Here is an 18,804-nt window from a genome sequence, read left to right as displayed (position 1 = left end):
ATTTGTGTTAATTTAATCTGTCTTCTGAAAGAACTAGAGTTTCCTGTTTCTTTGTATGCCTTGTGATTTTTTGTTCATATCTGAAAATTTAATATTATAATGTAGGTACTCTGAAAATCAGTTTTCCCTTCCCCCCAGGATTTCTTCATTTGTGATTGTGAAAGATTGTCTAATTTAGCTCATTTAATGACTTTTCCTTTTTTTATATATAGTTTTTCTTTATTTATTCATGAGAAACACACACACACACACACACACAGAGAGAGAGAGAGAGAGAGAGAGAGGCAGAGACACAGGCAGAGGGAGCAGCAGGCTCCATGCAAGGAGCCTGATGTGGGACTCGATCCCGAGTTTCCAGGATCATGTCCTGGACTGAAGGTGGCGCTAAACTGCTGAGCCACTGGGGCTGCCCATTTAATGACTTTTCCAAAGGAATTTTGAAAAGACTCTATTCCTTGTTTGTGGTCACCGAATTCTCCATTCTTTGGCTTACATTCACCTAAAATTTTTGCAGAGATTTCTTTGAATGCCAGAACTTAAAAAAAAAAAATCTTCTAGTTTTTTTCAGGTTGTCTCTTGCTGAGGTACTCCTCCAACAGTTAGCCAGTCTTTCCTTGAGTCCAGAGATCAGTAAGAGGTGAAAAATTAGGGCAAAAATACTCCTGTGCTATTTTCTTAGCATGTACCTTGCACATGGCTTTTTAAATTCCCTTGTGGGCATGGTGCTTTTGGACTTCCTGATACCCCTTATCTTCAGCTTTTCCTTTTAGGAGTTAGGCAGTCTATTGCATGTCTTAAGCATAATATTTTGTCTAAAGTCATTACAGGCTGTTAGTCTTACATATATTCAACCATAGCCTGGTTGAATAGCCCACTTTTCTGGGCTGAGTGGGTTCCTCATTAGGCAAACCGAAATTGCTTCTGTCTTTCAAGTGGCCTAGAACAGACATAAACAAAAATTTGCAAATAAGATCTTTATTCCTTCTGAACTGGAGACAGATCTCACATTGGAAATAGAGGTTGCCATCTTGAAGACTTACTGACTCAGGAAGAGCATGGAACAAGAGAAAGGAAAAAAGCCACAAAGCTTTTGTATCATTTTTAACTTGCTCTTATTCTGATTCTGTATTCTCTTGGAAGCTTCAAAACTTTGACTGTTTTCCAGAGTTCTAGCAATGTTGGTTCTGAGAGTTTGTTTATTTTTTGAAATATTTCTAGGGGTGTGGGGCAGGAACTTGAAACTGTCTACTCTTCCAGTTTGTTGACATTCACTCTAGTAGTGGTCTATCTATCTATCTATCTATCTATCTATCTATCTATCTATCTATCTATCTATCTATCTATCTATCTATCTATCATCTATCATTTATTGAAGAAAAAGTGCTGGGCTTACTTTTAAAGCAGGAGTTGAAAAACAACTATAGCTTTTATATCAGATTGCAACCTGATGCCCACTTTAATAAATAAACTTCTACTGGAATAGTTATGCTCATTTGCTTATGTATTATCTATAACTTCATTCATGCTACAACAGCAAAACCACATGATTTCAGCAGAAAGTGTATGGTCCACAAAGCCTAATATTTACTACTTGTACCTTTGCAGAAAAAGTTTGCAGACTCTGTTTTAGAGTAAGAGCTGCCTTCCACAGTTTGACTATTGTGGACATTACTGCTATGAACACTGGGGTGCAGGTGTTCTGGGGTTTCAACTAAATCATTATCTTCAGAGTAAATACTAATACCCACCATTTTCTTCAATGTGAATGGAACTGAAGGGTATTATGCTGAATGAAATAAGTCAATAGGAGAAGGACAATCATCATATGGTTTCACTCATATGTAGAATATAAGAAATAGTGAAAGAGATTTTAAGGGAAAGGAGGGGAACTGAGTGGGAAAAATTAGAGAGGGAGACAAACCATAAGAGACTCCTCTAACTCTGGGAAATAAGCAAAGAGTTGTGGAAGAGGAGGTGGGTGGGGGAATGGGGTAGCTGAGTGACAGGCACTGAGTAGGGCACTTGATGGGATGAGCAGTGGGTGTTACCTATATGTTGGTAAATTGAATTTAAATAAAAAAGAAAAAATAAAGTAAGAGCTGCCTAGTGGACCCATTACTATTTAAATCTACTGGTTTCTATTTAATGTTACTTAAATATGTATAAACAAAGATGCATATAAAATTTTTGTACTAGGGATCCCTGGGTGGCGCAGCGGTTTGGCGCCTGCCTTTGGCCCAGGGCGCGATCCTGGAGACCCAGGATCGAATCCCACGTCGGGCTCCCGGTGCATGGAGCCTGCTTCTCCCTCTGCCTGTGTCTCTGCCTCTCTCTCTCTGTGTGTGTGACTATCATAAATAAATAAAAATTAAAAAAAAAATTTTTGTACTTATAACAGTCATAAATTTGGAAATGAAAACAATTTTAAAAGAAGACAAACTCTAAAAAACTGATGCAGCTAAAATCTACAATTTGACTTAATGTGAGATTCTTTTGAGGAGATAAAATTGGTGATGCTGTCTTTAGGTGGAGAAATTATATATCTGATTTAATTCTTGATGACTTGATTTGACTTTTGATTATGAAGATGATTCCTTTGAATCATGATTATTACCATTTTTATTTTTCCTTTTTAAGAGTGAGCTTATGAAATAAGCCAATAAATATTTTTTATTTTGAAAGACCAATCATTTCCATCATGCATCTTTTCTTATTTTGGAGTCTAAAGGAGCAGCCCCTGAGATAAAGATTCCCATAAAAGTGACTTAGTTAGGAAGTGTTCTCAGGAGAAACCGAATAGAATGGTGGAAACTAAATACAGAAAGGAAAGAAGCCATATAACAGTTTCTTTCACCAAAAGTTCTAGCCTTAACCTGATCCTAGAGTGTTCTGAAGTGTAAGGTATACCTCAGAGGTTGCCCAGAATTGAAGTCAGGGAGTTGGGCTTTTATTCTCACTGAACCACTTATCCATTGCTTAAGGATGCCGGGGAATATCCCCTCCCAAGCACTTATGGTTCCCCACAGGTGTAGACAAAGTGTCCCCAATAGTCCAAGAGCAATTCTCCTGAGAGTTTTGAGTACCATCTCTTTATAAAACAGTACATATTGTGTATTGACTACTATATTACTGATATTCTGATTGCAAATAAATATGAATAGGACAATATATTAGCTTGCAATGTAAATATAATACTGATTGCTATGGTACAGGTTTTTATTAGTTTAGGGTGTCTATACTACTGTAAGTTGTAGGAGGAGGATTCAATTCTCACACCACATTTTCTATGCAAATGAACATGTAATTTTCATTTGTACACTACACTATGTCATTTGGCTTTCACTTTGAAAGACTGCATCATTTACTTATCAAGTCCTTCTGTCTTTTCTCATTAGCCCTCAGCTAGTAAAGTAACACATTTCTCAGACACTATATGATGTCTATGGTATCAAATCAACATTTCAATTTACTAAATAATTTAAGAAATTAACTTTTATTGCATGAAAGTATCTTTCAATTATGAATTATCTCCATTATATTTGTTATGTTTACATCTGGTAATAAGTTAATGAGTTCAATGGAAATTTAAGGATGATTGTGTCCTTTGGACATTACAAAAAAACAACCCCAGGGCAGCCAGATATGCTCTTCAATATGTTAAAAGTTAAGAATTATTGCCTTGGATGATTATTTGGCTGTAATATATTTGTAAATATAAATCAAACATATAAACATTGAGACAAAAGCTGGCAATGCATTATTTAAAATATTATCTCATAATAAATCTACTTAATTTAAAAATATTATCAAGAACTTGTAAATTCCTGACTATATGTTGGTATGTTGCATAGACTCTATGGGTATGTTGGAAATACTAAATGATACTAAATGACCTTAGACTTCTAAATATGCAATTTTGTACTTATGTTTTAATTGCCTCATGTAGAGTCTCCCAATTAAAGTATGATTATTTGAGAACAGAACTTTGCCTTCTATTGCTTTATAATTCCTATAACTCAAGTGACTATTATTTTCATTGTAGATGCTCAATAAGTTATATAATGTCATAGGTAGGAGGAATTTTGATGAAATAGAAGCCCAAAGACTTGATATGCCATTTGAAATCAAGGCAGGGAGTTGGGGACTGAACAAGATGTGGCATCAGAAGACATGAGATTGAATCCATGGTCTTTCACTTAGTGTTTTTTTTTTTCTTAAATTGTTATCTTTTAGTTCAAATTCCAATTTTGTTCTTGTAATATTTGCCTGGTTTTATTAAATTTTCTTATTTGTGTTGTCTTGTGGTTTTCTGGGCATCTTTAGAACAATTTTTTATTTGGAGTTCTTTGACAGGAAATTCTGTATGTCCATTTCTTTTAGGTCAATTACTGGAAATTTACCGTGTTATTTTGATAGTTATTTTTTTTTACTGATTCTTTAGGATTCTTGTAGCCTCGCATAGATGTCTTTTCATTTGAAGAAGTAATCACCTCTTCTAGATGTTATGGACTGACTTGTTGATAGGGAAAGATCATTACCTCTGTATGAGCACGCTGGAACATTTTATGACCCCATGTCTAGTGAGTGTGTTGTGACTCCAGATCTGGGGATGTGTGGGTGAGTGTGGGTGTGTATGGTGGCTCCAGGTCTTGAGAGGCCACTGGACTTCACAGAATTGACAACTATGTGGTCTTTGGTGAGCCCTATGTGGGGTCCACAGAGTCTTCAAGATCTGATACCTAGTCTAGGGTTTGAGGAGGGAATCAGATGGCTGCTGCTTGCAAAGGCAAATACCTATGGTGCAAAAATCAGTGAAATCTACAGGGGGTCCATGACTGCTGTGCTGGCCATAGATTTCTTCAGTGGTGAAAATTGCTGAGATCCTCTGCAGAGCTAGTCACTGGGAACTTCAGTCCCTCCACTTCATGGCTGATATTGATAGTTGCTGCTTTTCTGCCTTGTTCCAAGACAGCTCAATATGTCTCAACTTTCCTTGGCTCCAGATGCAATGAAACCAAAGCAGGTGCTTCATATGGTGCCTCAAAAGCCTCAGGAACCTGGTTGTTTCCCTGGCTTCCCCTTTCCTGGCATGGGAAGTTCTTTCTGACTGTACAATAGCCTCTTGAAGCTGACCAAGGCTGCCGTGGGGATGCGATGATGCAGGAAAATATGACCTGTTCTTCCTTTTCTTTTTATGCAGTTATTCTCAAGTGTTTGTTCCAATGTGTTGCTGAAGTTTCTTAGGTGGACTCCTGAGCACTTCCAGAGATGTTTTTGTTCACGGATAAGTGTCTAATGTTGATCTTTGCGAAAAGATGGAGGCTGAGGTCTCCTCCACCACCTTGGTAACATCACTCTCCCTAATGTTAATGTCTTACATAATTAAGGAACTCTTATTAAAACTAAGAAGTTACCTTCAATACATGAGTATTAGCCAAACTCCAAACCTTATTTGGATATAGCCAGCTTTTTCACTAAAGTCCTTTGCAAAGTGTTGTTAAAATGTAATATTTCTAGCATTTCCTTTTTCTCACTCCTCCAACATTTAGATTATTCTTGGCCCACAACCTTTGTTTCCTCTCCTGCTCCTGCCCACACCATTGTCAAATCAACCCCAGCAGAGTCTTAATATTGCTAATCTGTTTCCTAGAGATTTTGTTGTGGAACTAGACAATGAACACACAAGGACCTGAATAGATTGTCAGGGAAGAGGTGGGAGGAGAGGGTACAGTCCTGGAGACTAAAGCCATCTACATGGAAAGAAACATAGAAAGAAAGGAGAGGAAGTAGAGTGAAAGGAAACTTATTGGGAGAGGCACAAAGAATTTCAGAGCCCCCCTGATTAAATAAATCAGCTCCTACACTACAAAGCAAGGCCTTAGATGTTTGTGTCTGAAGGTATGTATTTATTTAACCATTAAGTCCTCCATGAGTGGAGACTTAGAAGATATTATACTTCAATTTGATCATTTCAGGGATCTATGGGATCAAACACTAACTTCTTGTCACCTGCATGTAAGCCTCATCTCTCCCCATTTTTGCTAAATGCTCACTCTATCTTTCCTTAGACACAGCTTCTCAACACCTGAGATAACTGTCTTTTTTCCTTGTTTTAGAGGTTTTGCTTAAAGGAAACTGCATCTAAACTATCTTAACCCCTGAGAGCCAACTCCCCCCGCCTCCTTCTCTCACCATCTTCAACACAGTAATAGTCAATCATGTTCTGTAAATATCAAACATTCTCCCAAAGGCTCTAGTCTATATTGATCCCATTATAATCTCACAGGATTCTGATTTCACTCTTCCTTGAGATTCAGTAACATGTGACCTGGTACACAGCTTAGCCAAGTTCCCAGAAGTGACATTTTCTTTACAGCATTTATTAGCATTCTCAGGCAGGTTTCATAATTAGTCTGAACATCTGTTTTATGTCTGTGGGATGGAGGTAATTATTATCTCAGAGAGCTATTGTGAGGATTAAGTCAGATAGTATGTCTAAAGCACCTGGCACAGTGCATGGTAAATGGCCAATGTCCCTAAACACATGGCAACCCTCATAAGACAGAAAGATCCACATCTGGGCCTTAGCTTTCTGATAGGGAGTTATGTCCCTTACACTCCTTATCTTTTTCATCTCTGTATCATCCATAAGACATGCAGCATTTAGCTGCTCATAAAACCTGCTTGATTACTGTTTGTGTCTTCCTGGAATATAAATTTTTCAGGAGGACAGGCATTAAGTGTACTGGATTCATCTCTCATCCTTGGTGCTTGTCTAGTGTCTGGGCACAGGTTGGATATTTACTATCCTTCCCCTGGCCTCCCCCACTGCAGGAACCTGTGCTTGAATTGGAGCTAAAGTTGCCCTGAGAAAGCAACAGCTCTGGAGAATGGGTCTCCTGGTTCTCCCAGCCATGTGCTAGGAACATGTCTGAGTCCTATCCTGGGAAGGGGCATCAAGATAGAGGGAAGGGAGAGAGCAATCAGGAGGCTCCAGGTGGTCTAGGCCACCAACACTGGCATCCTAGTAATGATGACCAAAGAGATACCATATGTAAATCATCCTCCAGGGGTGAAACTCACAATAAATTCAAATCATCGAAAAGCTTCTACAGCAATAGTAGCTTTATTTGACTTCAACATGATTCACAGTGTAGGTAAATGTCCCAAAACTACTTTACCATTCTATTAATCAAACTATCCAACCCTATTTGCCACTTTGCATTCTCTTGATAATTGCTGCATTCAAAATTCTCCAGATTTTAGGACACTTGGCTTTTATTTTTTTTAAATAAAATCTTTTAAAAAAATCTCTAGATTTCCCAGACTTTTTTTTTAAGATAAGGATAATTTTGAAAGTCAAATGCAAGCCATAAATCTCTTGTCAGAAACTTGCATGTATGCATATGCACAAAAGGACATATAAATTCTATTAACTAACAGATCCTATTTTTTTTTTTTTTTAGATTTTGTTTATTTATTCATGAGAGACACACAGAGAGAGAAAGGCAGAGACACAGGCAGAGGGAGAAGCAGGCTCCATGCAGGGAGCCTGATCCCGGGACTCCAGGATCATGCCCTGGGCCGAAGGCAGGTGCTAAACTGCTGAGCCACCCAGGGATCACCTAAGAGATCCTCTTAAGCCAAATTTTCATCCCCATTTCCATGGACCCCAAGCTGAGAAACCTAGTTAGAATACTTCATACATTGGGATGCCTGGGCTGCTCAGTGGTTGAATGTCTGCTTTCGGCTCAGTGCATGGTCATGGGATATGGGATCGAGTCCCACTTCAGGCTTCTTGCATGAATAAATAAATAAAATCTTATGAATAAGATTTGAATATCTTATGAATAAAATCTTATGAATAAGATCTCTCATGAATAAATAAATAAAATCTTAAAACAAATACTTCATGCATTAATCAATGATAAACATTCACATTGGGCCTGATGAAAGATGCTGGAGATCTAGACATACCCCTGGTCTCATGGATCTCTCAATTTATTACTCTTGTGATGTATATACCAAAGGATGCCAGATGAATTTGAAAATACTTTAATTTTCATGAAAACTTATGTAAAAATTACATTCCAATGTAAAGTGGAGACAAGTCTAATTAAGAGAATGGATCCTTTACAGGAAGACACTTGATCTATATATCCAGTAATCTGATGGCCAGGTTATTACCATGTCTACTCAGCTAGCAATGCCAAAGAGCTCATGGTACACAAGGGGCCCATCAGAATCCTTATTGTTAAATTGGTGTGTACTGATGACCTGGAGAAGTAGTCCAGGGACACCCTCAAGAAGAAAAATGCCTTTTTAGGATGTCTACCTAGTGTCAGTGACCAAAGTGAGCAAGATACATTTTTTCATAAAGCATTGAGGAAAGATAAGGCTATCTGACATACAGTCTCACTCAACCCAAAGATCTCAGCTGTATCTATCTATCTACCTATCTATCTAATCTATCAATCATGTATCTTCTACCTGTACATATTCTCATGTAAACTTTATGAGGTATAATACATACAGAAAATCAAGAGGATACATCCCTATGAATTTTTATAAACTGAAAATATCCACTTAAGCCTGATCAAATAAAAAAGGAATAGAATAATACTAGCACCCCGGAAGCTGTTCTTTTCCCCCACTTATTTACTAGCTACCCACTTTCATTTACATAAACGGCAAGTTGGCCTGTTTTTATAAATTGAAAAATACATCACATATTCTTTTCTATTGGGCATTATGTTTATAAAATTCATCTACATTGAGTGTGGTGGTAGTTCCTTTTCACAGTGGAATACAATATTTCATCATATGAATATATCATTACTTGTTTTTTCTGCTAATAATGAAAATGTGTATAATTTCTACTTATCATTTTATGAATAATGCAACTGTGAGCATTGTAATATACATCATTTGGTGAGCATATGTATGTGTCTTTGCTGGGTATATTCCTAGGAATGGAATTACTGATTTATAATTAATATATATTTTTAATAGATATTGCCAAACACATATCCAAAGTGGATGTGCCCATTTACACTCCCAGTAGTAGAGAATAAGCATTCTAGTTGTTTCACATCCTCACCATGATTTAGTATCATCACTTCTTTCTTTTTGTTTTAATATTTACGAATTGTGTGGGCATGAAGTGATATGTCATTGTGGTTTTTATTTGGATCTTAATGACTACTAATGAGGTTGAAAACTTTTCTTTAAAATGAGTTATTTATCTTAGAGAGAGAGAGAGAGAGAGAGAGAGAGAAACAGTGCAAGGAGAGAGAGAATCCTAAGAAGACTCCTGACTGAGGGCAGAGCTCACCACCAGACTCAAACTCACGATCTCAGATCATGAACTGAGTTGAAATCGAGAGACAGACACTCAACAGATTGAGCCACTCAGGCTCTCACTAAGTTTTTATGTTATTGGCACTTTGATATTCCCTTTGAAGAAATGTTTGTTCAAGTTCTTTACCCACTTAAAAAATCAAATAGATTGGCCTTTCCTTATTGATTTTTAAGATTTCTTTATATATTATAATATAAGCTTTTTGGTGTAGAGCAAATACTATCCTCATTATTTAATATACTTTTTCATGTTATTATTAGTATCTTTTGATAAAAAGTTCATAATTGTCAAAAAAGTCCAATTTGTTAAGCTTCTCTATGATCATGCTTCTTTTAAAATTTAATTTAAGAAATCTTTGCCGATTAATCTCCTTCACCTATTTTGCCCATCCCTCCATCCTTCTCCCCCTTGACAATCACCAGTGTGTTCTCTGTATTTATGAGTCAGTTTCTGTTTGTTTGTTCATTTGTTTTTTTTTTCAGTTATAAAATAAATAAGTCATGGGGGTTAAAAGTCTTATACAGGTAATACAGTCAATAACATTGTAATAAATTGGTATGGAGACAGATGGTAACTACACTTACTGTGATGAGCATTGCATAATGTATAGAATAGTCAAATCACTAAGCTGTATACTTGAAACGAATATAACATTGTATGTCAACTTCAATACAATAGGAAAGAAAAAGAATTTTTCCAATCCCAAAGTCATAAAGATACATGAAGATGTGGTTATTCTATCTTATATTCTAGGAATTATATTATTTTTACTTTTTATGTTTTGGTATGCAGTTTACCTGGTGTGAGGTAAGGGTCAAAATTCATTTTCCACACTGAGAATATCCAATTGATTCAGTATTATTTATTTACTTAAAGATCATCCTTATCTCACTGCACTGCAGTAGAACTTTGGGCATAAACCAAGTGATTGCTTGTGTGTCTGATTTTAGAGTTTCTATTCTGTTTCTTCTGTCTATATATCTGCCCTTGCACCAATTCCACATTGTCTTGATTGCTGCAGCTTCAGTAAATATAGGTATCTGTTCATACAAGTACTCCATATGAAATTTAGAATTACCTTGCCAATTTTCCAACACAAATTACTGATAAGAAGAACTGACTTTTTTTTTTAGAGGATTATTATCTTTGGTACACTGAGTCTTTCAATCTGTTAACATTAATTTAACATTAATTAATTAATATGTTATCTTTAATTTGTTTAATTTTGGCAAAAGTGAGTTTTTTAGGTTTTTCTGAAGTAGATTTTAGTTATTAATTTCTGGATATTTGATATTTCTCTGATTTTATAAGTGATATAATTTCAAAAAATTTTTTTAATTTCAATATTTTATGTTATAATTGTCTGTTTCTTACATATAGAAATCCATTGGATTTTTGGTGGTTGATCTTAAATACAGCCAATTTGCTAAACTTATCAATGATAGTAGTTTACAATGGGTTCTCTTTTTTTTCCCCCTGCAAGAATGCATAGGCAGGGACTGCTAATAAAATGTTAATTCTAATGATTTGCTTGAGATTGCAACTTCAGTATTCAACTTTTCTCATCTTTCTTAACCAGTGGTAAAATGATTGTTTCAATTCTTCTCTCTGTTTCAACTTTCCTCATTTTCCAAACCTCTACTTCATTTGCTAAATTATATGTAAAATTTTTCGGGGGGGGCCTTTTCTGTATTTTCTAACTACTTTATTATTGTTTGTTACTTGCTTTGCTGTATCATAAAGATAATATTTATGGTTTTCATGCAAAGTGTATATGTAACTGCCAACAAAGCAACTACATTTTTAAACAATAGTATGAATTATTTGGTGATCAGGAAGCAATGCTGTAAGAAGTTTTGTCCTAACATTATAATTTGTTGTTTATAGAAAATGTTTTACTGTGTTTCCATTTTGTTTTAGGAAGTTGGTTAGGAGTATTGGTTAAGGTTGGGGTACTGTAACACATTGCAATTTTTCCTGTTTGAGATAATGAAGAAATTTCCTAATTAGTGTTTTTCAAAGAAGTGTCTGATTTTCAGAAATGGATTAATGACACAAAGTAGGAGATGCCAACATTATAAAGTAGCCCTTTATTATGCTGAAATGAAAAATCATAGATAACAAAATGAATCCACATCTTAATTTCAAAAGATCAATAAAATACTCCAATCATAATATATTGAGGAAAGAGGATGAAAGTAATTTATGATATAATAATGTCAGTACAGTATATAGGTGCTTAAGTATAATTATACTAGAAGATATAATATGGTAGTGAATCCCACATCTATGCATATAATCAAGCTAGTAGGAAAGTTGCCAACATCCCAACACCACGAATGTTGCTACTCTAAGTGACATGACTTTCCAAACCAATAAATACCTTTTTAAAAGTTCTGATTAAAACCAAATAGAAATTTTTCTTTAATTTATACTGTATTACATTCCTGGAAAATTCAGGGTAAAATAAAAACATGCAGATTTTTTATGATTTTAATTTTAAAAAAGTAGATTGCAGCTCATGTAATATGCTTTTACCTACATGAATTTTCTTTTGGGACATTTTAAAATTCTGCAAGGTGCAGAATAACCCTTCACTTTCTGGGACTGTTCTGCATTTTACAGGAAAGGTAACATAACTAAATCTCCATCATTGACTTTTAGTGGTGTCTCTCAAGCATCATGCTTGCCAAAATACCTAGTTACAAATTTTCAAAATGCCTAATTAAAAATCACAAGCAGTATAGATTATCAAACAGATAATTCTGGATTATTTAATTTATTGGTATAGTATCAAAGTTTAACCAGAGACCCAAATATCAAATGAGCTCAAGTTTGCAGCCATAAATGACAAAGGGCTAGATGTGGCAATGATTGTTAGGGGTTTAAAACAACATCAGAATCCCACCTTAACTTCCAGGGTTTCTAGGACTAAAGAAGAAAGTACTGAATTCACAGTCCAGATTAGAGATCTATTGGGAGCTGTCCTCTCAGAGGCTAGGCAGCTAAAGAATTAAAAGTGAGCTGTTTCACTGGTTTCTTTTTTACTTTTTTTTTTTTTTTAAGATTATTTATTTATTTATTCTTGAGAGGCACACACACACACACACACAGAGAGAGAGAGAGAGAGAGAGAGAGAGAGAAACAGGCAGAGGGAGAAGCAGGCTCCATTCAGGGAGCCCTATGTGGGACTCAGTCCGGGGACTCCAGGATCATGCCCTGAGTTGAAGGCAGATGCTAAACCGCTGAGCCACCCAGGCATCCCTTTCCACTGGTTTCAAGTGAATTTTCTAAGTGGTCAACACAGAAATAATTTGTGAGCTTATAAACTATATGTCTGATATATTTTATGTTTTTCATTGTTTTTATTATTGGGATAAGACTGCTTAAGACTGCATAGAAGTGTAGGTCTTAAAATAGTTTTTATATTGGCCTCCCCTCTGCAACCCACATTCAATGTGTTGTTAGCCAGGAGACCTGGCCTCACTGACCACTGAGAATTGTCAGCAGTATCCTTCCAGCCTGGCCACTTCTCTGTGACCTGCCTTGCTGAGCAGGTATTCCCCAGGAGGAGGGGGGTGTCTGGCTGAAGTGTATTTGCATTTGGTTTCTGCAAAGCTTTTGTGTCTCCTCTTGCAAGCATTAGCCGTCATCTGAATTTTAATGATGAATTATCTAAATGTGATTTCTACTCTGTGTTTCTGCAGTTCCATGAATTTTAATCTGCTGCAGCTGTCACTTGCAGTCGCGCCATTTTAAACAGACTGTTTCATCTGTGACTCCACATTTTCACCATCGCCAGCAAGAAGCTCTGAGCAGCCTGTGGTCATCATGGATGGTAACAGTCACACATATCAGAGTTTGAAAGGATGAAGCATCTTTAAAGTGAAGGTCTGACTTGTCCGTCCTTGGATAGAAGTAATGCAAGTGTTCATCTCTGGGCCTCACATAGTTGAGGGAAATGAGCATAAAAATTGGTATCACAGGTTGCTTCATCATCAGGAAAAAAACAGGTATAGGAGGGGGAGCCCACTACCATGGGAAGGCAAGAATCAGAAACATCTTATGGACATTTTTTAGAAGCCCTATGTTTCCTTCAAAACTTCCAAAAATTCAAAGACTGAATGGCAGAACTCAGGAGAAAGTCACCACAAAGTCTTTTCAGTGGAAGAATATGTGATAGAAAATGCTATTCAAATATTATCATCATCTTGAATTATGAGTTGTGATTGCCTTAGATGTTCATTTTCTTTATCAAACCATGATGCTGAAGCAACTAAGGGGGGTGTGGAACTGTAGATAGGTAGGCAGAAATTTGTAAGAGTACAGATTGTGGCATATTGTAGCCATTGATTATGCTAAGAAAGTATTGATTACATTGGGAGTGGTCATAATTGTGCAACATTAAAAACATGTTAGAAAAATGTTTCATTGTACCCCATCAATATGTTCAAAGGAAATGCAGGTTCAGGAATACTAAAAAGACTCCATTCTTCACATTTGCTTTGTAATTGAAATGTTTGTTGTATGCCTTCATTTTCCATTTCACTTATTATATGTGTATGTTCCTATATGTTAACTTTTATTGTAGCAAAGCTTATGGGAATAAATGCTCTAGTTGAAAGGAAAGGTAACTCCACAGATCCTAGTATGTCTTGATAATTTTTAGCACTTTAGATACTTTAAAATATTATGAACAGTCTTTGTGTACTGTACTTACTGCTTTTGTAAGGAACATATTTGAGATATTTCATCCTAATCATGCTCTAAATTTTGTTACATGCTTGTTATTCAAAGTTCAATAAAGTTTTGTACAACAGGAAAAAAAAAGCTCTTTCTTTCTTTCTTTCTTTCTTTCTTTCTTTCTTTCTTTCTTTCTTCTTCCTTTCTTTCTTTATAAAGATTTTATTTATTTTCTCATGAGAGACACACTGAGAGAGGCAGAGACACAGGAAGAGGGAGAAGCAGGCTCTCTGTGGGGAGCTCAATGTGGGACTCGATCCCAGGGCCCTGAGATCACGCCCTGAGCTGAAGACAGATGCTCAACTACTGAGGTACCCAGGTGCCCTTCTTTTTTCTTTATATATACATATATACACATATATTAATTTACCAACATCTATTTTGTTGCTACTATGTTATTTAGCAAATGATTTATTCTACTAATTTATTCAATGAGTACTTAGCAAACAGCCACCACATGAGAGCATAATACAGATGGATATATAGATCCTGGGAACAATAATATATAAAGAAATATAAGCAATACGTAGGAATTAATAATGTGCACTTTTACCTGATTTTTTTCACAATGCTGAGAGATAGAGCAGGAAACATCATAGCTACTCACCAGTTAAATGTTGGACTAACAGGTTGGTTTTTGTAGTGAGAGATATGATTGAATGTGCCTAGTGAAAATATTAATTACTAGCCTCATGTTACAAATAAAGAAACTCTAGTTTTTAGGGTATAGATCCTTTGCCTCTTTGGTTAGGTTTATTCCTCCATATCTTATGCTTTTGGCTGCAATTATAAATGGGATTGAGTCCTTAATTTCTCTTTCTTCAGTTTCATGTTAGTGTATAGAAATGCCACTGATTTCTGGGCATTCATTTTGTATCCTGCCACACTGTCGAATTGCTGTATGAGTTCTAGCAATCTTGGGGTGGAGTCTTCTGGGTTTTCTATGTACAATATCATGCCATCTGTGAAGAGGGAGAGTTTGACTTCTTCTTTGCCAATTTGAATGCCTTTTATTTCTTTTTGTTGCCTGATTGCTGAGGTGAGGACTTCTAGGACTATGTTGAACAGCAGTAGTGAGAGTGGAAATCCCTGTCTTGTTCCTGATCTTAGGGGAAAGACTCCCAGTGTTTCCCCATTGAGAATGATATTTGCTGTGGATTTTTCATAGATGGCTTTTAAGATGCTGAGGAATGTTCCCTCTATCCCTACACTCTGAAGAGTTTTGATCAGGAATGGATTCTGTATTTTGTCAAATGCTTTCTCTGCATCTATTGAGAGGATCATATGGTTCTTGTTTTTTCTCTTGTTGATATGACCTATCACATTGATTGCTTTATGAGTGTTGAACCAGCCTTGCATTCCGGGGATAAATCCCACTTGGACATGGTGAATAATCTTCTTAATGTACTATTGGATCCTATTGGCTAGTATCTTGTTGAGAATTTCTGCATCTGTGTTCATCTACAGAACACTTCTGAAAGAAATTGAGGAAGACACAAAGAGATGGAAAAATATTCCATGTTCACAGATTGGAAGAATTAATATTGTGAAAATGTCAATGCTACCCAGGGCAATTTACACATTTAATGCAATCCCTATCAAAATACCATGGACTTTCTTCTGAGAGTTGGAACAAATAATCTTAAGAGTTGCCTGGAATCAGAAAAGACTCTGAATAGCCAGGGGAAAATTGGAAAAGAAAACCAGAGCCAGGGGCATCACAATGCCGGATTTCAGGTTGTACTACAAAACTATGATCAAGACAGTATGGTACTGGCACAAAAACAGACACACAGATCAATGGAACAGAATAGAGAACCCAAAAATGGGCCCTCAACTCTATGGTCAACTAATATTCAACAAAGCAGGAAAGAACATCCACTGGAAAAAGGGAAGTCTCTTCAAGAAATGGTGCTGGGAAAATTGGACAGGCACATGCAGAAGAATGAAACTAGACCACTCTCTTACACCATACACAAAGATAAACTCAAAATGGTTGAAAGATCTAAATGTGAGACCAGAATCCATCAAAATCCTAGAGGAGAACACAGGCAACACCCTTTTTGAACTTGGCCACAGCAACTTCTTGCAAGATACATCTATGAAGGCAAGGGAAACAAAAGCAAAAATGAACTATTGGGACTTCATCAAGATACAAAGCTTCTGCACAGCAAAAGAAACAGTCAACAAAACTAAAAGACAACCTACAGACTGGGAGAAGATATTTGCAAATGACATTTCAGAGAAAGGGCTGGTATCCAAGATCTATAAAGAACTTCTTAAACTCAACACCAAAGAAACAAACAATCCAATCATGAAATGGGCAAAAGACATGAACAGAAATTTCACAGAGGAAGACATAAATATGGCCAACAAGGACATGAGAAAATGCTCTGCATCCCTTGCCATCAGGGAAATACAAATCAAACCACAATGAGGTACCACCTCACACCAATGAGAATGGCTTAAATAAACAAGATGGGAAACAATAAATGTTGGAGAGGATGTGGAGAAAGGGGAACCCTGTTGTACTGTTGGTGGGAATGTGAACTGGTACAGCTTCTCTGGAAAACTGTGTGATGGTTCCTCAAAGAGTTGAAAATAGAGCTACCCTATGACCCAGCAATTGCACTGCTGGGGATTTACCCCAAAGATACAGATGCAGTGAAAAACTGAGACACCTGCACCCCAATGTTTATAGCAGCAATGTCCACAATAGCCAAACTGTGGAAGGAGTCTTGGTGGCCATCGAAAGATGAATGGATAAAGAAGCTGTGGTCTATGTATACAAAGGAATATTACTCAGCCATTAGAAATGACGAATACCCACCCTTTGCTTCAGCATGGTTGCAACTGGAGGGTATTATGCTGAGTGAAGTAAATCAATCAGAGAAGGACAAACATTATATGGTGTCATTCATTCGGGGAATATAAAAAAAATAGTAAAAGGGAATAAATGGGAAAGGAGAGAAAATGAGTGAAAATATCAGTGAGGGTGACAGAACATGAGAGACTCTTAACTCTGGGTAATGAACAAGGGGTAGTGGAAAGGGAGGTGGGCGGGGGGTTGGGGTGACTGGGTGATGGGCACTGAGGGGGGCACTTGACAGGATGAGCACTGGGTGTTATGCTATATGCTGGCAAATTGAACTCCAATAAAAAATATACAAAAAAAAAAAAAAAAGAAACTCAGGGTGAGGGAGTGGTTTATCAAAAGTCATAGCGACTATATGGCAGAGGGAAATATTGAACGCAGATCTTCTAATTCCAAATTCCAAACACTGCTTCATATTTGCCATAAGAGAACTTCAGTCAAAGTGATTTACAAAAACAAGAAATGGGAAATTATCTGCATGCTCCATAAAAGGGAAAACGAGTGTGTGAGTTATGCTATTGGTTGGTGGTGGAAAATGACATAGCCATTAAATATTATGCTACAAAGTAATCCTTTGAGACAGTTCTTATGCCACTAAGTTTTTCTTGTTTTTTTTTATATGTTTCCAAATTTTTGATAATATGCAAGTATTACAGTTATAAGGAGGAAAAAAGAAATTCTAAGGGAAGAAACTTGCTTCCAACTGACATGATCAGGATGTGGAAAAACTCCATGTGAGCAAAAAAACCTCCACATTTGAACGATTGATAAGGAGATTTAGAACAAGATGTACAGGGAAAATGAAAAATATTCTAGGACAGGGGATCTCAGGAGCCTGGAGTTAGCTATGCATGGACTTTACAGGGACCCCAGGATAGTTCCACTTGTTGAAACAAAGGATGTAAGAGTGGAACAGTGCAAAATAAGGCTGATGAGGTAGGTTGGGGCCCATCCCAGAGTTTGGCAGGGGTGTGATCTTCAGTGTTCTGTGCTGTGACTTGGTTTTTATGTAATTAAAAAGGAGGGTCATATTGATAGCACAATTCTTAGGAACTAATTTGCTACGTCTGTTCTGATGATGGTAGAGAAGACAGAAACCTAGTTTTCTTGGAAACTAATAAAATAGTGAGAAATAGTTATGTTCACAAGTAGATGTTAAATCTAGGGCACATAACTTGCCAAAAAACATAGGGCACTTGGCAAGCTCAAGCTAGAGCTATTAAATATTAGGGCCTATTACTGAGTATTTATGGTCTGCGCCATTCTTGAAATGGTGTAATTTGAGTGTCCTCCAACGGTTTATGGCAGGTATTTCTATCCCAATCATGAACACACTAGCAAGTATCAGCAGTATAGAAGTCAGCACTATTTTTGCACTGATGCATTTTCATGCTCCAGTAACATATGTATGCGTGTCAAATGAGCATAGTATAGTATAGATATTATAAATAGATTATTTTTTCAACTTAGTTTTATCTGGAATCTTTTTTCTCTTTTGAAGAATGTTCTACTTCTGTTTTTATTAGTGAAGAAGATAAAACAATTTATTCTAAATATTGCCAGGTTGAATTCCCATTATGGAGTCTGAGCAACCTTTTCTTTGTCCTGTATGTGTCCCATTACTTAATTTTGCCTCTGTTCATTGACGCCTTAACCACCATCCAGTAATATCAGGGTGTATTTTGGACTTCCTTAACTCTAACCTCCTGACATATCCTGCGGTTTAGGTAAGCCCATTGTTATCTCCTCGTGCCAACTGCTTATTGTTCTGGTCCTCTTCCCAGCCCTAGTTTTGCTCAACAACTGGAATCATTCCAGCAGCAAA

The sequence above is a fragment of the Vulpes lagopus genome, chromosome 5 (assembly GCF_018345385.1).
Source record: "Vulpes lagopus strain Blue_001 chromosome 5, ASM1834538v1, whole genome shotgun sequence".
In the NCBI taxonomy this organism is placed as follows: domain Eukaryota; kingdom Metazoa; phylum Chordata; class Mammalia; order Carnivora; family Canidae; genus Vulpes; species Vulpes lagopus.
Note: the sequence above shows the minus strand (reverse complement) of the source record.